General features: G+C 44.1%; 2 long non-coding RNA genes across 4 annotated transcripts in view; one reads left to right on the top strand and one right to left on the bottom strand.

The window, feature by feature from the left end:
* LOC109436702 (uncharacterized) overlaps positions 1-24791 on the top strand; it is a 133580-nt gene that overhangs the window by 36545 nt on the left and 72244 nt on the right. The window lies entirely within an intron of this gene.
* On the bottom strand, positions 1710-19653 carry LOC109436703 (uncharacterized). The gene is made up of 3 exons (XR_002136149.2): positions 19429-19653; positions 17800-17944; positions 1710-2338 (listed from the first exon to the last, which is right to left on the bottom strand). It is a non-coding gene; the product is annotated as an uncharacterized LOC109436703 (long non-coding RNA).

Raw genomic sequence — 24791 nt, 5'->3', positions numbered from 1 at the left:
TTCAGAAGGATTGACTCAGAAGCTTCATATAGAAACTGATTCCTGGGGAGCCAGGCCACCTGTGCTCCCTAAGTCTTTGCCCATTCACATCTTCCACAGTGCTCAAGCATCCTTGAAAAGAGAGTCATTTGTTCCTTTGATTTGGAAGTCCTTTCACACTTCAAGAGTCTCCTGGGCAGGGTAAAACCTTAAGACTTCTCAGCTCTCTCCTTAGGACGGTAGAATCTGTTTTTGAGTTCCCTGAGGCCGTGGGGTCCTGCTTAGTCCCTGGGAAGCAGAGGTACAAGTCATAGATCCTCAGTATTCATGGTGGCAGTGGGTGTTGGGCAGAGTTGCTCTTCATGCTCCCTGCCTCTGTGAGTCTCTGAGACCTCACAGGAGACCTGCTTGAAAATGGAACAGGGAAGACTTCTCAGTCTTCTCACTGGGATGTGCCTACAGGCCTGTGATTGGTGGCTTACTGAGACCGGCATCCTCTGGGAAGGAAACACAGAAGAGGCTCCTGGAAAGTTACTGGAGCCACGGGAGAGTATTGGAAAGGAATGCCAACACAGTCCTTAAGGCCAAAGCCCATAAGGTAGGTTAAAAACATCAGTTTTTCTTTAATCCAGCAACTCTACCCTAGGCCTATTCTCTACAGAGAAACTCATACAAGCACATGAAGAAGTGTATACCAGAGGAATCAAGGCAGTATCATTTGTGATAACAAAGAAAAAAAAAGAAAACAATCTAAATTTCCATCAACAAGAGAATGAGTAAGTTCTGGTGTATTCATTCAATGGAATTCTTTCCAGTAAAAAAATGAAGTGGAATTACATGTATTAATATGGATGACCCTACAAGCACATCATGGAGCTACAAAAGCAACTTGCAGAAGAATATATACCCTGTGATATCACTGGTAAAAGCTGTAAACCACGCAAAACCATACTAGTACTACTTATGAATAATACCTATGAATATAAACACCAAATTCAAGATGGTCAAATTCAACAGAGTGAGATTAGTGGATAGGAAGGAGTATTGGAAGGGAGGGGATGTAATACATGGGCATCCAACTATATTGGTCATGATTTATTTATTATGAGGGGAGGTGGGCACAAAGGTATTTATCATATTTTTCTTTAAACTTTTTGAATGATTTTATTTTGAAAAGTAAAAATATAAAAATTCAAACACTAACAACTAAGGATGCTATTGGCTTTCTCCAGAGTGCCAGATGTGTGGTGTGTGAGTGAGTGTGTGTGTGTGCGCGCACGCCCGCGTGCACACGCACGGGCACACATGTGTCTCTGTATGAGTCTGAAAGGGAGGAGGTAGGGAGTGATCATTGGGATGAGGGGCAATGGAGAAGACCTTAAATAGAACAGGCCACAGCTGGCTCCTGGGAAGTTTTCTGGGTTGAATAATTTACTCAATAAAGTTCCTCTCTTCACATAATATTTGCCTACGTAAGAAGCTAAATATTCATTGAGTAATTAGCCAGCTCAAATTTGTGGTATGAAAAGACAATTTCTTCTAATTATAGGGATGTCAGTTAAAAGATGCCACACTAGAATGCCATTCACTGCCAAGAGAGCCTTAATAACATGCTCACTGTGATTTAGATTCAAAAAGGTAAAAAAAAAAAAAAAAAAAGACCATTATTTTTGATAATTAAATATTTACTGGAACTGAGAAAATAAATCACACTAATGTTTCAAGCGAATCGAAAGCTCTTTGTTTTTATTGGGGAAGGGGAACAGGACTTTTATTGGGGAATAGTGTGTACTTCCAGGACTTTTTTCCAAGTCAAGTTGTTGTCCTTTCAATCTTAGTTGTGGAGGATGCCGTTCAGCCTCAAGTTGTTGTCCTTTCAGTCTTAGTTGTGGGCTGCTGACCATCCCTTGTGGGACTCAAGGAATCGAACTGGCAATGTTGTGGTTGAGAGCCCGCGCTCCAATCAACTGAGCCATCTGGGAGCTCAGCGGCAGCTCAGCTCAAAGTGCCATGTTCAATCTTAGTTGCAGGGGGCGCAGCCCACCATCCCTTGCAGGACTCGAGGAATTGAACTGTCAACCTTGTGGTTGAGAGCCCACTGGCCCATGTGGGAATCGAACCGGCAGTCTTCGGAGTTAGGAGCACGGAGCTCCAACGCCTGAGCCACCCGGCTGGCCCTCAAAAGCTCTTTTTAAAAAAGTGCCAGTCAAGATATTGTTGCCCTCACAGCTTTGCTGCCAGGTTCAAAGAGTTTCCGGGCTAACGTCAGCTCCATGGCTGACTTTCCTGGAGTATCTGCAGTCCAGGCTCTGACCACTCCGAATGTTGCAGGCAGGCAGTCCTTACACATTCATCCTTCCTGGAAGCATTATTTAACTTATGGTTACTTTTCTGCTTTGTAGTTGTAAATATTTCCACAGTTGTCTCTCCCTCACCTCCCAGTTAGATTCTAAGTGTCATGACTACAGAGTTGTGTTTGTTTTAGGTGGTGGTAGGGATGGAAGAAGAGGTATATCATCTCAAATCCAGCTCTCTGTAACGAAGCTCAATAACTGCTTAATTAATATATTAGTAGGTGTACTATAAATTGTACCCTCATTCGCGATCCAGCTCCAATATATCCCAACTATGAGATTTGGACAAGTTACTTAACCTCTCTCAGTCTCACTTTTCTTAGGAAAAGTGGAGATATTACATAACTACTGTACAGGACTTTTGTGAAAATCCAATGAAGTGATAACTGTGAAAACAAATTGTATGTTGTACTTTGCCACACAAGTGTACAGCTTCGTAAAAACATAAAATAATAGCATTACAGATAACAATGATATGTGCTGAAAATGGGAAAATTAAGGCAATTTAAACTCACTTTTCCTCATAATAGACTCATGGGCATTGTCTGCTCATCTCCGTTTTTACATCTAGGACCTGCTACACTTCCCTCTGCACGCAGTGGCCAGCATGGGGGCTATCCTGTCTCTCCTCAGCCCCTTTCTCAGGACAGACTCTCATGACTACAGCTGTTTGGTCTAGAGATGGTATCTGAGTCAACCTAGGCCAATTTGAGAACTTTCCCAGGCTTTTAAAAGACAGAATGAGGAAGCCAGTCAGATCGTCTCTGCCTAAAGATGCTGTAAATAAGAAGTACCCTTCGTAGACACAGACAATAGTTTAGTGGTTACCAGAGGGTACGGGGGGATGGGGGTGGTAGTTCAAGGTAAAGGGGATCAAATATATGGTGATGGAAAGAGAACTGACTCTGGGTGGTGAACACACAATGTGACATATAGATGATGCATTACAGAATTGTACACCTGAAATCTATGTAACTTTACTAACAATTGTTACCCCAATAAACTTTAATTTAAAAAAGAGAAATACCTTAAATGTAGTATGTCAGCTAAGATAAGGTTTTGCTTTAACTGAAACACCCCTCCCTCACCCATGCCACAACAAGATAAAACTAAGCAAATAAACAAACAAAAAAAAAGCAGAGGTTAAACAAAATAGACATATACGTAGTTCTTAAGTAAAAGAAGTTCAGAGGTAGGCAATGCGGAGCTAGCCAGAGAACTCCAAGGTCAGGCTCCTGTCTTTCTGCTTCTCCATCCTCAGTGCAGTTTCCAGCCTCCAAGGCATCTCATCTTTCAATAAGGTGCAGGAACTTCAGTGATCTTATTTGCTTTCCAGGCAGTTAGGAGGACAAAAGGGAGAAAAAGAACATGACCCTCCCTTCTTAGAAGCCCTCAGTGTTCTGCTTACATATTGTTGGCTAAAATGTAGTCATAAGGCCATGCCTAGCTGTAGAGAAAGCTGGGGAATGTAGTCTTTTAGCTGGGATCCGTTGCTGCCCCAACGGGCAGTAAAACTGTTCTTCTGTCACTAAGGAGGAAAGGGAGAATGCATGTTGCACTGTGCATTGAGCACTCATTATCTGTAAGCTATTTGTAATCTCTACTACTTGGAGGAATTTTGCCACACGAAGGCAGCTGGTTTATTGTATTTGGTTGGTGCAAATGTAATTGCAGTTTTTGCATTGTTGAAATCTGCCTTTGATATTGGAATCCATTCTTAAATAAATGTGGTTATGTTATACATCATTTTAATGCACATTTCTCACTTTATGTTTTTTGCTAATGACTTATTACTTGCTGTTTATTTTATATGTAATTTAGACTATGGAAATGATGTTAGACAAAAAGCAAATTTGAGAGATTTTCTTAATCGAGTTCAAAATGGGTCGTAAGGCAGCGGAGACAACTCGCAACGTCAACATCGCATTTGGCCCAGGAACTGCTAACGAACGTATAGGGCAATGGTGGTTCAAGAAGTTTTGCCAAGGAGACAAGAGCCTTGAAGATGAGGCGTATAGTGGCCGCCATCGGAAGTTGACAGCAACCAACTGAGAGCAACCATCGAAGCTGATCCTCTTACGACTACAGGAGAAGTTGCCGAAGAACCCAATGTCGACCATTCTACGGTCATTGGGCATTTGAAGCAAACTGGAAAGGTGAAACAGCTCGAAAATCTCAATAAGACCGTGTAGGCCCCTTGGTTACTTTAGAGTATGGGTGCCTGTGCTGTGCCGTTCATTTGCCAAAATGTTGTGGTGCTTTGCCCTTTGCTCTTTGAGCTACTCTCTGTTTCTTTAGGTCCAACATCCAAGACTCTTTAGCTCTCTCCTTAGCTCTGGGTCCTAGAACATTGCAGAGAACTTGGAGGTGGTTTCTGCTTTTTTGTTTCAGTATTGTCTGAAATCACTGTTGTTTCTCTTCTCTATTCAGAAGCACTAGAAGAGAACTTGAGCTCCAGTGACTCAAGCTATAAAACTGCTTCCTCTTCTCCTGCTTGGCAGGACCCAGGGGAGGTCTCCAAGTCTAGTCTGTCTGCCTGGATAGTGTCAGGGACCAGCAGAGGGCAAGGTGGGAATAAAGGGGAGAGGCTTTCCTTGGCAGTTCTCTGGACAGTCACTTACACTACACCTCTAGTGTCATCTAGCCTAGGGGCTCAGTTGATGTTGGGAGAGCCTGGAGTTGTGTTTTGGTGAGAGGGTTAGACCTCCCAAATATTATTTTTTGGCAAACCTAGCAGCTGCATAGAATCAGAGCCCACCCCACTCCATCCCCCATACAGTATCCCAGGGAGTCTGGAGGTGGAGCTCAGAACTGATCATGGGATTTGCAAGGGCAGGTCATTGTGGTTAGTTGATAGACATTTGAGAGTGCATTTTGTGCTGAGTCTATGGGTAAAAAATACTTCCCTATGAACTGATTTTATTGCTGCAATGAACCTCATCTATATGAGTCACAAGGTCATTTTCTATAGCAATCATGTGACTGGGAATCAGGGAAAAGAGGAATCAACGGGCCTCCAAAAGTAATTTTATACACCTCTTACCTCTATTCCATTAAATCCAATTGTCTAATAACGAACAATTATTGAGCACTCATTATCTGTAAGTACCATGCTAAGAGCAGTATCTTCTGTAATCATCCCAACAACCCTCTGAATTCAGTAATGTTAACATTCCAGTATAGCACATGGGAAAACTGAGGCCCAGAGTCAACTATCAAGTTGACAGAGTTGGGATTCAAATCTGTGCTAGTTAGATTCCCAAGCCTACCCTCTAACTCAGCATACTCTACCACCTTTTGTAGTGTTTACTGAAGGTCCACTGTGCATCTAGAGCTTCTGGTTTCTAGATGCCACTGGCAGGACCAGCTCAACCTGGAAGTTGTCATAACCATCTCCAGGGAGGCCCACTGCATGCCTCCCTTACTGCTAAGTTCCGGGTGTCATCACTCAGCGCTAACGCTGATCAATCCAATAGAAATACAATGCAAGCCACATATGTATTTTACATATTTTAGTAAACAGATTAAAAATAAAAAGAAACAGGCATCACTGTAATTCATGCTGTCTGTATAAAATATTTAAATAATCATTACAATGGTACATAGAAAAACAGAATTCATTCAAACAGAATCAATTCATTGACACCAACATAACCAGTGATATGTTTTTAATGCTAGAAAAGACACATTCCAGACACACATACTATACAGTACAACAATAATATCTTATGGGATGCAATAGTTAAAGTGGAATGTGGTCCTATCAAAACAACAAAACTGTGTCTAATGCAAAAATATTTTACCTTGTTTCCACTTTTTACTTTAAATTCAATAAAATAAAGATTCAGTTCCTCAGTAGCATTAGCTACATTCAAGTGCTCAGCAGCCACATGTAGCTAGTGGCTACCATTCAGACAGTGCAGGTCTAGCATCTAAGTGAAATTCTTCATGATGCAAGTGCACTTAACACTTCCTGAATGGAGAGAAGACAAATCAGGCTGGAGGAGGTTATCTGAACAGAAGGGATGTGAAGAATGAGGCTGGGATGGTGTGGGGGTCCATGGGAAAGGTAAATCATTGTCAGTTTTTGAAACAGAGAATAATATAAAAGGGATAGTGCTTTAATAAGATTAATCTGGATCTATTGAGCAGAAAAACTTGTGAGGATACAGCTTAGAGGCAGGAAGATCACATCATAGGGAGGAAGGATGATGGTGAATCCATTAACTGCAGTGAGAGTAGTCAGACAGGGGAAAAAAGTCTGAGAAAAACGTATGAAGAGGCAATATGAGTCAGTGGCTGGATACATATGGGGAACAAGAGAAGGGGAAGAGTTGAATCTGACCCTGAGCTTTTAAGTTTCAGATGACAGAAAATGATAATACCACTGATAGAAATAGGGAAGTCAGGAGGAGAGAAAGGGCTGGAGGAGACAGATAATGAGTTCAATTTTTTACACACTGAGTTTGTGGTAATCTCCTCCATTGTGTCGTCTTCCTTACCTCTCCTCCTCTTTCCTTCTCCTTCTTACCTTTCTCTTCTTTTTCTCCCTTTGCTCACTTTTCTGTCCCTTCCTTCTCTTGAAACATATTAATTGAGCACCTATCATGTGTTAGAGAAAAAAAGGCATTTCCCAGGCCTGAGGAAGGACCACTGAAAGGGGTGGCGGGTACTTCCTGAAGACAACAAAATAAATGTTCTCTCTTAAACATTCCCTTTGCCATACCTTCCATAACTGTTGGAATCTGGTGTGGAGTGAGGAGTGGAGGTGGTTTAGATGAAATGAAAGTAAAAGTTGTTCATGTTTTTTAAGCATTTAGTGTGGCTCAGGCACAGTTCTAAACATTTGTGATTAGCATCTCACTTAAGAACTTGTTTCCCATTTAACAGGTGAGGAAAATGAGGCATGGAGAAAGTAACTTACCTGAGGAAACACCACTGGTGAGTGGTGGACAGGATTCGACACTACAGTGTGTAGTGAATATCCACTGTTGAGTTAGGCAAAATGTGGCAATCCCCTTGTTATTGGCTGATTTTTGTGTCCCCCCCGCACCCCCACTCCAATTCGTATGTTGAAGCTCCCGCCCCCAATGTGATAGCATTTGGAGGTGGGAGGTAATTAGGGTTAGATGGGGTCACGAGGGCGAAACGCTTGTGATGGGATTAATGCTCTTATAAGAATGGGTAGATGGAGGGATCTAACACTCCATGTGCACACACCAAAGAAAGGCCAGTGGGCACACAGAGAGAAGGCGGGTCCTGCAAGCCAGGAGGTAGGCCTTCAGCAGGAACGGAATCTCCCCACACTCTGATTTTGACTTCCCATTCTCCCCATCCCTGAGAAATGAATATCTGTCGTTTAAGCCACTGGGTCTGTGTAGTTGTTATAGCAAACTCAGATGACTAAGACTTCCTCACCTCTCCAGATTTTTCTGAAGGGCCGTCTCTTCACCATGGGTGGCTCCAGTGAAACCTCTGGGAGGTTTTCTCTTCCACAGGTGCAGTTGGCAACCAGCAGGGCTGGGAGCTTGTGTGGGAAGGAAAGGACTGACCTTCTTTCCCCGCCCCAGCAGAGGGAGAAGCAGGATGGGGGATGCACTCCTCAAGTACCTCTCTTCATTGTTAATCAAGTGACTGCTCCCAGGGATCTGTTTTTCTGCTCTAAATGCTGTGTTTTGATAGTGTTGTTCAATTATAGTCACCCACCTGCTAGTACATCCCAGAAGAAAAAAAAAAAAGGCCTTCAAATGAAACGGGAGCTGAGGGGAGGCAGAGGAGGGAGGAGGAGATGGGAAACATTGCACTGCTTCCATACAGCTGCTCCAGGGATTTACTTGAGGCTTTCAGAGCCACGTGAATATTGCTTATTCATGTGCAATCTAATCCTCCACACGGTCTGTAGGCTGAAGGCAGCAAGGATGACCTGTTTGGAGAGGGGCAAAGAGAGGCTGGACGGTGTGTCCTGACCAGGAGCATTGTGGAGTGGACCAGGCCCATGCACTCTGGGAGAGCTGCCATTGGAAGAAATTGTCCCTGAACTGGCTTGAATGGGTGCAGGGGCAATAACAGGGAGGGAGTCAGTATGCGCTGGAGGCGAGATTGGTGAAGGGGTATAGGATCCCTTGGTGAGCCAAGGGAGTGGTGCAGAGTGTGGGGTTCAAACAACCAGGTGCCCTCTGCCCTGTCCCCTTGGAAGGATGGCAGAGCCACAGATTGATGCACACTGGCAGGCAGAGGACGTCTTAATAACCCACTCAGCGGTGATGGACCATCAGGGGAGGAGCAGCGGGGCTAGGCTTGGCCACCCCGAAGCTCTGACTTGATAACATGTGATAATTCACTTCGGGGCCCTGTGAAGGAGAAGATTTCCCAACTGCGGCTAACCGGCGTTGAAGACCTGAAAACAGCCACTTGGGACGACTTTTATGTTCAGCTGTCAGCTTAGAAGCAAATGTCTAAGAAACCTGGACACACATCAAACAAATATGCTGGGAACGGCATGCATGCACAGATCTGCTGAGGGCCTGTGTGCCCTGCCTGCGCCCCTCCAGCCACACAGGGGGAGAGAATTAGAAGAGAGAAGACCTCTCTGGAACAGTTGATAGGGCCCACACTGCAACTGGTCTCATCTGAGGGTGGGGGTGGGGCGATCGTAGCACAGAGACATCACGCCCTACAGAGGTACTGCAGCAAGCAATTGAATGGAAAGATAAAGTGGCCCTTTTTTGACCAGCAGAAGGTAAGGGGCCTGTCGTGCGGGGAAGCCTGCGGGGTCTCTGCTCCCGCTCCCCATACAAGAACGCAGGATATGGTGAGGCCAAAAAGGAACACCCACGGAGCCATAGGTAGGGGAGTCATACCACTACGGTCTCACTGGAGGCTGGGTTCACTGGACGTGCGACCTGCTGTCCCTTTTGTCTGCAACCCACCGACGACTCTCTTTCACTCTCCTCCACTCTCCTCCGTAGCCGCAGCAGTTATATTAGTGGCCAATGGCTCACTGGTTACAGCTGACGGCCAACTAGCCACAGCTGATGGCCATGCAATCACAGTTGGCCATTTACTACCTGAGCCAGCACCTGTCTATGTGAGGCCGAGAGCCTGGAAACTGCTTTCTGGGGCTCTGCCCCCACAGGGCCAGTGGCCAGAGGACTGCTGTCTGGCCACTGGGGACTTTGGCAATCTAGGTGTGGGGAGCCCCTGTGGGGACAGAGCCAGGAGTGCAGTTTCCAGGCTCTCAGCCTCACGGGAAAGGTGCTGGCTCAGGTAGTAAATGGCCATCAACTGTGACTGGATGGCCGTCAGCTGTGGCTAGTTGGCCGTCAGCTGTAACCAGTGAGCCATTGGCCACTCATATAACTGCTGTGGCTACATTAGCAGAAAATGGGGGCTAGCAAGAAGACGGTGGCTGAGCTGGCAAGCGCGGAGTGTGGATTGCGGATTCTGTGGCTCCTGCTTCCTGTGTCTCCAACCCAGCCACCAGTGAGACTATAGTGGTATGACTCCCCTACCTATGGCTCCGTGGGTGTTCCTTTTTGGGCTCACCATGTCCTGTGTTCTTATGTGGGGAGCAGGAGCTGAGACCCCGCAGGCTGCCCCACACAACAGCCCCGCGAAAGCAGAACTTTTCTTTCAGTGGGGGCAGAGAAGAGCTCCCTAGCACCACTGGGCAGAGGTGAAGAAGACATCTTTTCTACCAATCCATCTATTGTTCTTTTTCTCCACCTCCTGTAGAGAAATTATCTGCAGCGGTTTTGTTTAAACCAAAAACTGAGTTGGCTTGGGGGGTTCACTCCTGTGGGTATTCTAGCCATGAAAAGATGTATGCCACCTTAGGTATGCTCCACCTAAGATGAAGAACAGAACAGGTATTCTGTGTCAAAAGAATAATAGAAATAGCAGCAGATATCATTATTGAATGTTTACCATGTGCCAGACACTGTGCTAAATGCTTTGTGAACATAGTCACATTTGATGCCCTGTAACTCTGAGTGTTGACATATTCCTTCTCCTCTGACCTTAAAAACACTCATAACCACATCCACCAGAATTGAAACATCTGGGACTGCTTATCAAAAATAAGCCCAGGTAATCTCTGAGCAGGTGTGTATTATCTTGGGTTGGCTCCAGGTAAATTAATTTACTGAGACCTTTATTGGCTGGCTGATGGCAGGTGGGGGATAAAAAACAGTAAAGCAACTGAACAGGTAAGGGGTGATAAGACACCTGATTATGAGTTTCAATACTGTGGCAACACTATGTAGTTATAAATACTAGCTTGTCCTTAGGGAGATAATCTAGGCTGATAAAAGTACATGAGAAGGTATATATTCTTTGCCACCATTTCACAAATGAAGAAACTGAGGTTGAGAGAGGCAGAGCCATTATCCCAAAGTCACACAGCAAACAAGTTGCACAATAAAGGTTTGAACCCATATCTGTCTGGCAGCAAAACCACACATTTATCCCTTTAGACCAAATCCCAGCTCAAAGGAAGGCATTAATAACCACATCCTGAATACAAAGAAGACGTCCAGCCCAGCAGAGTCCACACCGGCTGATAGATATTGCATTGGGGAGGGATAAGAATAGGACGTGTTCTCTTGCTTCTAATAGAAAATACTTTTATAGACTGGACGGTCATTTCCTGACCCAACTACTCTTTTCCTTGGCCAAGACTCACAGTTATAGATTCTCAGAGATAGTAGGGATGTTGGAGGATATTTAGTCCATCCCCTCTTTTTACAGAAGGAAAAGAGGCCCAGACAGAAACGCCGGGCTGTTGACTGTCACGTAACCAGTAAGTGACATGATTGCACCTGGAACTCAGGAACTCTGACTCTTAGGCTCATGCTCTTTCCATTGCTCTGTAAATTGTCACATATTTGGGTTCTTTCTATCATGAAGGAGACGTGGTATTTTACCCCAATCTCATTTAATCGAAAGATGAAACTTTCCCGACATTTTTCTGCTTTCCCTACTCTTTCCCCTTCCCCACCCTACGAACTAGATAGATGATTTGGCACCAACACAATCTACGCGAGACAAGGAAGGGAGCATACATTTCTGCAATTCCTAGATTGGGATGATATTGGTGTTGGTTTTTAAAAGTATCTTCAAGACTTATGTAAAGCTATGATAATTAAGACAGTGCTTGTTCTACAGATGAAATGATAGACACATAGATCAATTGAACATTGTACAGTCTAGAATCAGGCCCCCACACATATTCAGTTGCCTCATTTATGGTAAGGTAACTCTGCAGTGTTGAGGGGGAAAGGATGACCTTTTCAATAAATGGTGCTAAGTCAACTGGATATCCTTATTGAAAAAAAATAATTTTTAATTCTTACCTCGTACCAAACAGATAAATCGTAGTTCTAAATAAGAAAGGTAAAATGATAAAAGCTTTTAGAAAAAAACATAGGAGGATCAGGAACCTGGCTAGTAAAGATATCTTCAGTAGGCCTTGAAAAGCCTAACCATAGGGGAAAGATTGATTAATTAAACTACATTAAAATTAATAAGTTCAAGTAATCAAAAAACACAACTAGAAAGTAGAAAGGCAAGTCACAGAGTTGGAGAAGATATTTACAAAATATATCTATCTATCAAAGACTCATATCCAGAATTTGTGAAGAACCCTACCAATCAATAAGAAAAAGGCAGACAGTTCAATAGAAAAATGGGCAAAAGAACTGGCCTTTCTGAAAAGAATATCTGCAAGTGACCAATACACATTTGGTAATCAGGGATATGTAAATTACAATCACAGTAGAAAATCACTACACTTTCATCACAATAGTTAAAATATAAAAGACAGTACCAAGTATTGGTGAGCATGCGGAACAATTAGGACTCTCGGACACTACTGGCTGGAGTGTGCATTAGAACAACCATTTTGGAAAAGAGTTTGGCAGTATCTCCTAACAGAGCACAGGTACACCTTAGAGCTAAGAGAAAGGCATCGGTATATTTTCACAACAATGTTCAGAGCAGCATTTTAGTAAAAGCTAAATACTGGAAACAACCCAAATATGTATCAACAATGGAATGGATTAATAAACTGAGTATATGTGCACTGTGGCTACGACATAGAAAGGAGACAAAGAACTGAAAAATGCAGCAACATGGCTGAATCTCAGATACAATGGTGAATGAAGGAAAACAGACACAACGGAGGCTGTGATTCCATTTATACATAAGTCAGAAGCCAGTAAAACTTATCTGTAAAATGTTAGAAGTCAGGTTAGTGGTTACCCTTGAAGGGAGTCAGTGACTGGGAAAGGACAGAAGGGGGGTCTCTGAGACGGGGAAGGGGTAGAAACATTTCGTTTCTCGGTCTGGTTTCTGGGCATATGGATGTGGACATTTGGTGAAATTTCATTGAGTTGTACATTTATCTTAAACTACAATAAAGACATCTTCACTTTTTTTTTCTCTTATAAAATGGAGAAAAGTGAGGAGGAAGGAAGCAACATCAGGCCTCTCATCATGCCAGATTTTAGAGGTCTTAACTCATGTAATTCTCCCCACCATCCTCTGAGGTAGGTGTTAGGTTCTCCATTTGACAGATGAAAGAAAGGGTAGTCATCCAAGGCTATGCCATTAGCAAGTGCTGCAACCAGATTCAACCTAGGATTCAAATCCAAGTTTGTCTGGGTCCTGAGCTCGTCTTCTTTCCTCCACCTCGTGGTACTTTTAAGGAAAAAGCACTAGCTTTGGAGTCAGGAAATCTGGTTTTGAATCCTAGCACTGTCACTCACATGTTGTATGACCTTGGGCAAATCACTTAATCTAGCTGGTTCTTGATTTTCTCACCGGGGGTTTGGGGAATTTCAGTGGGGTGGAGAGGGTGATGCTGCTAGAGGGCTGTGACAGTGTCCACAAAAGCACAAAGCAGAGCCCTGCACTTGGCAGATGAGGAATACCTTTTATTTCATCGAAACCCTTCTGGACATTCAGGCCCTTCCAGCAGGGGTGTGGAGCTCAAAGCAAAATTCACTATGCCCCTCTCCCTGGTGTCCCTATTCCAGTAAATTCAGATGAACATGAATATCAAGGGCAAGTTGGTGGGAAAAGGAGCAGTGTTCAACCTACGTGTGTATATGAGACGGTGGGCAAAGGCGTTGTTTTGGTGTTGAGGGAGTTTCCAGGCCAACCTTATGTAAATGAATTTCAGGTTGGTTGTTTGAACCCCAGCTGGCAGTCTTGAGTCCATTTTCTCCCTCTGAGTTGTCTCCTTCATAGAAGCTAGTGGGAGTGTGGAGAAGAAACCTCCCAAGCCTGCTAGAATCACTCTTTTAAATACAGCAGCAGATTATAGAACTGAGTTGAACTTTTTTTTTCAAGTCCTCTAAGAATAGTCAGGAAAATGGATGGAAGGTAAATAGCATCTGTGTTTGTTCAACATTCTGTCACCTGTCCCCAAGTTTCTTTATGTCTGCTGAGGAATTGGAGCTCCTTGGGGTAGGAGGGGGAGTGGGACATGAGCTCTAGGTGATGCCCTTCAGGGCAGGACACGCAGATGGGTTTTTATGTGAACCTGTGATCATGATCACGTTCTGTACGTGAGGCACATGAAACGAGAGGTGCCAGGTCCAGAAAGAACTGCTTCCCCTTTTAAAGGCTCAGAAATCAGCACTACAGGGTGGGTGAGGGGAAAGCAAGAGTTTCAGGAGGAGGGAACAGTGAGCAGGAACCAAGCCTCCTGTCTGCCTGCCCCCACCCTACCCCCTGGTCCTCACAGAAGTGTTCATTCTCTGTTCCTAAATTGCACACATTGATCTGCTGTGTACAAAGTTGCAAAGCAAGTTGGCAGGAGCACTCAAGTGTATCAGGTCTACTAGGAAATAAATATACTTGGGTTTTTCGTTTAAATGAGTTGAGAGCTAGGGAATGGCTTGACAGCCATGGGGAGCCCAAGCGTCTTTTTCCCCAAACGCCAAACAGGTCCCTTGTAGGTTGGAGCTATCAGTCAACACTGCCCCGTGGGTACCTGCCTCTTGGGACAGATGTCCCCACCCACAATGCTGACTTGTCACTGCGGAGAAAAGGTGTGGGAGGTGTGGGTGGGAGCGAGGCCAGGGTGGCTGGCTACTGGGAGGGGAGTCTTTTTAATACTGCTCTAACCTCTCCCCATTCAAAGTCTTGTCCCTAATTGAAGAGGCTTTCTAAGGGGAAGGGCAGAGGCTGGGTGCCCAAGACCATAGCAACCTGGTTACAGCCTGTCTGCTCTTCTACCTTTTATAATATTAATGTCTTGATTAATTCCAGACCAATTGTTTTTTCCCCATTATTTCTTAAGTCTTTGCAAACCACCTACTCCTAAGAGTGATTTTGATTGAAATTTGAAGTTTTCAGGTTCAGCTGTTTTTCTAGTTGTTATTAGAAAATGTAGCAATTTCCAACCAATAAAGGCCCTTCCTCCCTCCCTTTTTCTTCCCTTCCCCTCCCCTCTCCACTTCTCCGGGTGTGACATACATTAAAAAGGCCTGCAAGATATAGTTATTTATTCTTCACCATCCTTCCCTTGATTTTGGGCTGAGGCCAAAACTTGGGGGAAACAAAGAAGCAGCCATCCAAATAGTCTCCTTCAAAGTACCAGTGTTTGTGACCACTGCCCACTGATGCTGCGTCTTGGGGTGAGGATGGGGGAGTGGGGAGATAAGGGGCAAGAGGTGCACCCAGCACCCACCACTGCACAGGCATCCCTAAATTGTGTCCCAGCACTGAGTGGTTATGAAAGACCCTCTTCTGTTGGAAGCTGTCAGTGCAGAGGACGCCTCCTTAGGAGGTAATTGCAGACTCCCAGGGTCAGCCTTTCTGAAATTTATAGCTCTGCTCAATAAAGCTATTGTGTGTCTCCTTAGGAAGCCTTGAGGGACGATTAGTTCTTGAGAACCTGGAGACAGGGAACTCAGGCAGGCTCAGGGGGACCTCTGCTGGGGCGGGCACAGGAAGAGAAGTCGGTGTCCCTTCCTTCCCTTTGTCCTCCAGGCTGTGCCTCACTTCAGAGGGAATGGGTACCTGCACACCTGCAGGAATGCTGAGAAGCTTGGATCCAGATCTGCCCCAAATGAGATGAGGAGGCCCTGGAAGGGAGCATTGCTTGGAGGGAATGGGTGAGAGGTACTGCTCCCAAAGGAGAGCAGGAATTCTTTCTCCCAAACTAGCTCCACTTCATTAATGAGTCAAGCCAGAGGTTCTTTCCAGTCCCCCATTGCTGGGGCTTCTGGGTTTTCTTTTCTTTTCTTTCTTTCTTTCTTTTTTTTTTTTTTTTGTCTGATTTATTTTATTGCTATTCTGAAAGAGAACACACACACACACACACCAGCAACTCAAAGCTATAATGAAAAAAGATTGGTTTCAGAAAGCTGTGGAGGTCAGAGCACAGGCCTAGAGCCTAACCTGGAATTTCCCTGGGGGCAGATGAAAGCCTGGGGTCCCGGAGCAGAGAGACACCCCCCCCACCCCCCCCCCACCCCCCCGCATCTGACTGATCCCAGCCTCCAGCCCTCCTCAGCCCTGCTGACCGGTTTAAGTTCCTCCTCTCCAGGGAGGGCATCGCTGAGGTCAGGAGGCACTGCCTGAAGCAAGCAGCTGAAGGGCAGGCCAGGCCTGTGCTGGGGGAGGGTGGTGGGAGCCCAAAACTACTCCAGGCCTGGGTAGGGAGGCGGGGGAAGAAGGGTAGGAAAAGACAGGGTCCAGGCTGACGTGCAGAGGGCGAGACTCCACTTCAGTTGTATGTTTGGATGAGGGGCTCAGTCCCAGCTCCAGGTGGGTTCCTGAGATGGGGCTATAAGATCTGTGCTCAGAATAGTCACTGGGATGGGGTGGGGAGAGGCATGCAAGGGGGGCCCAACCAGTTAAGAGAAGTTCTGGGAGGCCCACAGCGGGCAGGATCTCAGTCAGCCCATTTTAGGCCTTGCCATTGTCAACACATATTTGTCCCCTACCTCGACGAGGCTCAAATTAATCACTCCTGTCTCAAAATTAAAAGGGAAAACCTAAACAGTCCCACTGATTCATGGGGTCTGTTCAGAGCTGCTACAGCCCTGCCCAAGGGGAAGTCACAGGGCATTCCCAGCTGGGGGTTCAGGCAGAAGTGGTCTGTGCATGTAAATGCTGCGTCCTGTGGCTGACTTGGTGTGGTAAGGGGCATATTTGTTAAATTCTAGTCGATAGCCGAGGGCCCCTGTATTTATTCCAATAGGAAAGCAGATAGAGCTGATCAATGCTAGGAGGACTCTAGTTAACTCCTGAGGGAAGGCAATGTAAACAGCAGCATTCAAATCGATGTGAAATCCCCACCCCCAGGCCCTTGCACTTGGTTCGGGTGGCTGCCAGCAGGGGTGTGTAGCAAGCTAGCGCTTTTGAGGGGAGCCAGGCTCCTCTCTGCAGGGCAGCAGTTGGCAGAGGACCTCCCAGAAGTCAGGGCCTGGCTGGATTCTGAATCTAGCTCAGGTCCCACAGTAGCTGTGGGTCTTGGGCAAGTCAGTTGACCTCCTTGGTTCTCAGTCCCTTCATCAGAAGAGTAATCGCTAATGTTAAAATGCACGTCACAGCACGTCAAAGTCTGTCATGATCTCACTGGATATTCAGCACTCTACCAGGTGGGCATCTTTGTCACTACTTCTATTTCACAGGTGAAGAAAATGTAGCCCTTAAAAATTACATGACTTCACCAAGGCCGCAGACGGGTAGAACAGTAAGATCTTAAATCCAGGTCCTCTGTCCTGTAGGCTTCCCTCTAGATCATACAATTTCTTGAAGGAATTTACATAGTACTATCATGATTCGTCTCCCCTCATCAGGTGAGTAGCTATTGTTACTGTCAGTTTACCAGCTAAGAAGTGAATGACTGGTCCAAGGCCATATAGGTTGTCCCAGTCGCAAAAGTCAGCCCTTTGCTTGCTGTTCAGCTCATACCTGTCAAGGGATTTGGAATAGTGGACAGCTCACGTCTTTCCTACATAAAACACACTGTGAAACTTCAATTTTCTTTTCCAACCTCACCTTCTTAGCGAATTCCTTTTCATACCCGTGGTCACAAATATAGTCTAGTACCTCTAGATGGAAGAGCAGTGGGAAGCGAAGCACGGAGAGCTTGGGGTGGGTGCTTGTGCTGAGTAGCCACACTAGCTCTCGATCATGATTTTTACTCCCCCACTTCGGTGTTCCCTGGCTCAGGAACATCCAGCCCCTTCGGGTCTGGAGGACAATTCTTCAAGGAGCAGCTGTTCCTGCAACTGTCCCCCCAGGTAGTCCATGAAGCTCACCTACCAGCTCCCTGGGCCCCCTACTGGGCAGCAGATCCAGGGCTCCGTGAACTTTCTTAGCTCCCTAAGGCCAGGGTTACACATCTCACCAGTAGCCAGACTGCTCCTTAGGGTGAGTTCACCACAGAGTTAATAGTCGGTTTGATTTTTGTTATTTTAGATATTACTGAGCTTGGATCTCTTACCTGTGGAGTGATGGTCGGTTGGAACCAAGTTTCACCGGAGCTGCTCCAAGACTTGAGAGATTTCTCTCCCTCCTTTGAAAAGGGGGCAGCCAATAGGGACCTTCTTCCCCAACATCATCGCCTGATGTCCATTTTTTTGTTTTACCTTGCATAGGGAGACTGGAAGAATTAACTAGGGCTTTCTGATTTTTATTATTAATAGTGGTTTCTTATATAGATTATTTAACATGTAGTTTACAGACAGCATTTCACCCACACTATCTCATCTAATCCTCAAAATAAATGTGGACTATAAGATTACTTTTACTCCTGTTCTATAGGTGAAGAAAGCAGAACTTAAAAAGTCAAAGTGATTTGTCCAAGGTGATAAACTAGAAAGAAACAGAGAAGAATCCTCCCAATTCTCGGTCTAGATCTTTTTTACTTAAGCAGAGTTGTTCCTCAAGCTGTCCTTTGAAATACTGTAAAGGTGAATCTTAGAATGCAATCTTCTTGGGGACTATGGTGTCCTGGTGGTCCACATCTATTTTATAAAAGAAACTGCCGTGGCTTGTGACATGAAAGGTTTCAGGCCTTGTCAGGAGGTACTGGTCTATCTATTCCCGGGATGTAGGGCAATGCTTCTCACATAGTAGGACCCCATAAATGTTTGATGTATAAATGAATGAATGAATAATTGAATGACTAGAGATCAGCTTTCCTGATTCCTACTCAAACGTGCCTCCCATTAAGTCACTCACATTCTTACACTTTCATTGATCTGAAAATCTGAAAATCAGTTTGCAGACCTTAAAAACAAAACACCAATGGGCCTTTTGCTGAGCGGAAACACAAGAAGCAGCTTGGGAGGAGGGGAAAGGAGAGAGAGATTCTAGGTGAGAAACTGAGGCAGGGACTTGCTTTGCAGTGCAGTGGGAGGACACCAGCGCCAGGAGCTGTCCTTGCTGCTTCCCTGACTTCCTGATGTTTGGGGAGGGGGTGGGCAAGAGCCAGTCCCGTCCTTTCTGCATGGCCCGGTGGACACGTATGCTTTGGCGTCCAGCCAGAGCCCATGCTTCAGGACAGAGGAAAACCGCTAAGCAGGAAATGTGGCTACCTCCTTCAAGACCTCTTTTGAATTTCATGTGTGACAAACCACTCTTCATAAACCCCAGAACTGCCCATGGTCACCGGGGTGAGGAAAGCAATGCGGTTGAGAGGGGAAAACAATTAGAAATACAATTAGTGTTATAAAAGCTGGTCATAAATATTTGAATTCTCTCTCTGGAGAGGAGGGACGAGATGACAGCTCACAATTCCTTGTATTGACAAAAGAGGAAGCAGTCCATGAAACTGGTCATTTGCCTCGGTATTTTTATCTATCAGATCCAAGAGTCGGAACAAGGGAAGCATGAATGATTGGATTAGTGGTCGAGCCTTTCCGTGCTTTTGCAGCATCAGCAATATACAGTTACTGCAACCCTCAGACAGACGTGGGCATGCACATGCAGACACACACAGCCAACATGGGTGGACCCACTCCCATGCAGCTAGGCAGACATGACCACAGACTCAGATACTGCCATCAACAACAGAGAAGGAAGGACTTCTCCACCAAGGCCAGATATAGAAAAACATGAGAATCCTCACCTCAGAGTTTTTCTTTCTCGTTCTTGGAGGAGAGTGACAGAGCCAAGGACATCAGATAATATCCCATGTCCCTCTCAAGGGCCCAAACCTCTTGTGATGCCCTTTGACTTGATATCGTTTGTGCCTTGCCCTTTCCTTCCAAGCATCCATTTGGTTGTTCCTTAGGTGGTCTTGGATCCACAACATGCTAGATGTGGCAAAGCCTGTTCATTTGGCAACCCAACTCCTCCAGTGCCTAGGTTCTCTGTTCCCACTCTCTGCAACTCCAGCGCACCTCCATGCCCCTGGTGGGGATGGTGGGGGTTGATTGGGGCAGTGGGTAAACATTGGAACTGCAAGTGCCTTGTGCTTTTTGGACAAAGCCCCTCCTTCCCCACCACAGGCATTTTCAATCACCTGGCACCTATACCCACCAGCAGGAAGCAGAGCTCCCCTTGCTGGGGGCACTGTGCCAGCATGGCAGATGGGCATATGTGTCAGCTGCCAAGGGACCTCAGCTAGGATCCAAATATGTCTGCATTTTTGGAGGGCAGGAAATTCTCTTCTTTGCTCCCCTTCTTAAATTCAGGACCAAGTGATAAAATCATCTATCTATGTATTGCCTTTGTTCCTGTGTACATGAAATTTTGCTTACTCCATTATTGGCATCTTAACTAATAGGGAAGTTAAAAAGATGGATGGCACACATTGGCCTCTTTCAGTATTCATAGATAGCTACTTATGTTCTGAGGATGTGCACCTCTGCACTGAGAAGCATGGGATCTTGACATCTGCTCGCTGGGGCTTTACTTTGGCTTTCCTGACAAATGATCACACAGTTTCAGCTTGATTACCTGGAAGTGGTGGGAAGCCCACTGCCTTATGGGCAGCTCCTCCTTTGCTGGCTAATAGTAGTTGTTGGGCAATTTTATTCCATAATGCAGAATCTGCATCCAGATTAATTCCAGCTCTGCCCTGGAGCAACTGAGAACAAATCTGTCTTCTCTTCCTATATGACAGCTCTTCAAATATTTTAAAGCAGTGCTCACATCCCCAAAGGGTATTTGCTTCTCTAGGCTAAGTATTTCCCGTTCCTTCAATTCCTACAGTCATAATTTGAGTGACACAGGACCCACATTGTGTGTGAGGATTGTTAAAAAAAAAAAATAGGTGTTGAATTCAGACAACCCTGAATTCGAGTCATCCTCGTCCAGTGGGGTAGACTGAATGGAGATATGGTGTTCCTGGTCTTACCTGCCATCTATTGTCATTCAGTCACCTATGCATTCGGATTAAACAGCATTTACTGAACTGTAACTATTTAATAAGGGATCTATCCTTATTAAAGATAGGTATTGTTATTTGTATTTTAGAAGTGGAAAAAAAACACACACAAAAAACTGGTACATAGAAGTGACCTAGCTTCTGTTGGGTCATACAGCTAGTCTATGACAAAGCAAGGGTATGCACCTATTATGGCTTTTGGTTTCAAGTCAAGTATGCTTCCATGACTGAAGATTGAGCAGGGTATTGGAAATGCCTGTGATGTGCATATGTAAGTATATACTTCCATGGTGAAAGGCTGTCCAACAACTGTCAACAAGAGTATGGACAGAGGCAGAGATGACAGCAGGGGCCCTTTACTCTTTACTCTTTGTACTCTTTTATTGTTTGAGTGTTTATAAGAATACAATATATTCAAGTAGTTCTCATGTATTTGAAACACAAATAAGATACTTATGATTTAGGTTGTAACTTCAAGATGGTTAAAATCCAATGGGAGAGCCAAAATATACTCAAGAATAAAGAAAAGTCTCAAATATGAGAGAAAGTATGGTCTGGTGTCTAAAAGCATGGACTCTGGACTCTAGAGCCTAGATTTTAATCACAGATCTGCCACTTACTAACTGTGACCTTGGACAAGTTAATCAATCTTTTCATTCCTCCATTTTCTCATCTGTAATATGAAGATGATAATTTTTAGTACATCTCTTATAGGTTATGTTTGTTGAGAACAAAGAGTTTTTCAATTTTTTTTAAAAATTGAAGTATAATTTACATACAGTGCAATTAACCCTTTTTAGTGTATCATTTTATGAGTTCTGGCAAATTCATAAAATCATGTAACCACTACTATAGTAAAAATATAGAACAATTTCATCAATCCTCCCATTCCCTTGTGTTCCTTTTCATTCAACTACTCTCCTACCGCAGCCCCTAACAACCACTGATTTGTTTTTTGTTCCCATAGTTTGCCTTTCCCAGAATATCTTATAAATATAATTATATAGTCTATAGTCTTTTGTGTCTGACATCTTCTCTTAACATAATGAATCTGAGGTTCATACATGTTGTTGTGTATGCCAGTAGTTCATTCTTTTCTTATTGCTGAGTAGGAGTCCACTGTATACAAATTGTATTTGGCAAATCCATTCACTGGATGAAGGACATTGAGGTTGTTTCCAGTTTCTGGTGATTATGCATGAAGTTTCTATAAACATTCATATGCAAGTTTTGTGTGCACATACATTCATTTTGTATAGTAAATACTTAGACTGGAATTGCTAGGTTGTATGACAAGTACATATTTAAATTTACAAGAAATGGCCAAACTGTTTTCTAAAATGGCTATATCATTTCTCATTGCCATCCACAGTTGCCCCAGCACTTGATATGCTGTTTATTTATATTTAATAAATATGCTATTTATTTTTAATCTTAGCTATTCTAACAGGTATTCAGTGGTATCTCCTTATAGTTTTAACTTATATTTCTCCGATGACTAAATATATTGAGTATCTTCTTATGTGATTGTTTCCTATCTGTATCTTTTTTGGTGAAATTCTATTGCTCATTTTTTTTTTTTAAATGAGTGGTTTGTTTTCTTATTGTATAGTTTTGAAAGTTCTTTATGTATTCTAGACTCAAGTTCTTTGTCAGATATGTGTTTTGGAAATATTTTCTCCTGATCTGTGACTTGTCTTTTAAGTCTTTCAAGAGTGTCTTTTGAAGATAAGTTTGTAGTGTTGATAAAATCCAATTTGTCTACTTTTTATTTTATGGATCATGATTTTGGTGTTACCTAAAGTCACAAAGTTTTCTTTTACATTTCCTTCTAAAGGTTTTATAGCTTTAGGTTTTATATTTAGACCTATTTTCCCATTGGGTTGCATTCTATATATGGTGTGAGGTAAGGTTGAGGTTTCTGATGCGATGGCTGCTGTTGGCCTTTTGGAGCCTTCGTCTTACCCTCAGCCAGGCTGTTTGTACTCTTTAAAGACCTTTTACATAATGCCTATGCTAATATTTACATCCTTGCTTAATGAGGATGCCCTCTGCTGCCCTGGGCATTTCTTAGACTCAAGCAGAATGGGATTGCAATCATTCTAAGCTATTCAGTTGCAATTTCCCACTCATAGCACAAAGCGTGCTAAGAGCTGGAAGTTGCTTAGTGTGCAGACTGCCTGGGGGTTGGGAACTCTAGTAAAAGATGTGCTAGGTCTAGCCTATTTATATATAAATCATGGAATATAGCCTTGAGAGTTGGTTGGTCATGGTATATATTGGCCTGGGGCAGGACAATTCAGTTATCCTGGGGGGACCCTTGGTTATGACAATCTGAAGAGAGCTGCTAATCAACCAAAGCTGAGGTTATGAATGGTGAATATGTAGGGTAGTGGAATTGAATGCAGTTCAGTCTCTGAGAAAGTGGATGCCAATGGGAGCAAACATGAAAGTCTCTTATTTTATTTATTTCTTTATTACTTTATATTAGTTTCAGGTATACAAAACAACATAATGATTAGACATTTGCACCCTTCACAAAGTGATAGCCCCCCCAAGTCTACTACCCATCTTGCATTGTACATAGCTATTACAATACCATTGACTATATTCCCTATGCTGTACTTTACATTCCATGACTGTATATATATATATATAATGTATTTAATTAGAGTTGACATTCAGTATTATTTTATATTTGTTTCAGATGTATAGCACAGTGGTGAGGCGTTTATATAACCTATGAAATGATCTTCCCATTAAGTCCAGTACCCATCTGGCATCCTACATAATCTTTACAACATTATTGATTATATTCCCATACTGTATTTCACATCCTTTTGACTATTTTGTGACTACCAATTTGTACTTTCTAATCCCTTCACCTTCTCCCGTAACCCCCAACCTCCCTCCCATCTAGCAACCATCAGGAGAGTCTCTTATTATTAGCCAGTTTCCATTTTCCTTTTCTGACTATAAGGCAAACAGTGGTCCTACAGAACCTGAGAAATTCCTGTGGGGCCACTATCCCCTCTGTTCTGTCCATCTATCTCACCAGGTCACACCTTTCCCTTCCTGTCTGCCAGTGTCTAGAGCAGGGGGGAGATGAAGAAAGAGTGGTTCGGGCTGGTGTGCAAGGCACAGCTCCAAGGCTTTGAAGTATGAAATCAGCAAGGGCTCCAGATGTTCATGTTTCTACCCAAGGCACCAAAACAAGATTCGGCTGTCTGAGCTTGGGCCAGAAGGAAATAAAATCATTAGAGTCCTCAGCCTGGAAAGATATCTGGAAAATTACTTTGTCCCCATCCTCCTGCCTCTGATCAGGATCTCACATAAATTGTCCCAGATAGAAGAGCCCCAAAGAAATGATGCAATTGCTCTTGGTTATTATCTCATGTGCCCACCTTGATTTAGGCATTTGGATATTGGTATTGGTGTTTAGGTATATGGTATCTATGAAGAGGGAGTTAGCTGGTAGTCAGAAGAAGGCTGTGGGATCAGGAAGAGACCAGAGATAGAGTGGAGATGGGGACGGAGTCGATGGGAAATGGGAAATCCAAGTGCCTACATTCTTGAACACACCAGTGATTCCCAGGAGTGAAGTTCCCCACTTTGGAGCTGGCAGCTTAGGGCTTCTGCTATGTTTCTTTGGCCAAATTATTTTATTCCCCTGGGCTGCTGCTTTTCATTTGTAAAATGGGGAAATAACTATCACCACCACCACCACAAGTAATTTTTGGGAGGGCTTACTTACTCTTTGTCACGTTCTTCAGGCGCATTTTCTGATTCAATCCTCACAACAACCTGAGGGAAATTGTCTTATCATCTCCACCTTACCGATGAGGAAGTGAAAGCACCATGTTAAGTAATGTGCCCAAAGTCGTGCATCCACTAACAAGCCCCTGAAAGGATTAAATTATGGAAGTGGAAGTCCCATTTACCACTTCTCCATTTTACGGAAAACGTCAGTTTGTAATGTACATACTTACTAACGTGAGTATGAAACTAAGGCTCCCTGAGGGGAACTACAAGTACGTAGCTTCATGGGCTACAGCAAAGGGTGCAGACGTCAAGGTAGCCGGGGGTACTGGGTTCTCAAT

This window comes from Rhinolophus sinicus, linkage group LG06 (genome assembly GCF_036562045.2).
Source record: "Rhinolophus sinicus isolate RSC01 linkage group LG06, ASM3656204v1, whole genome shotgun sequence".
Classification (NCBI taxonomy): domain Eukaryota; kingdom Metazoa; phylum Chordata; class Mammalia; order Chiroptera; family Rhinolophidae; genus Rhinolophus; species Rhinolophus sinicus.
The sequence above is the reverse complement of the archived record's forward strand: the minus strand, read 5'-3'. Positions and strand labels throughout refer to the sequence as shown.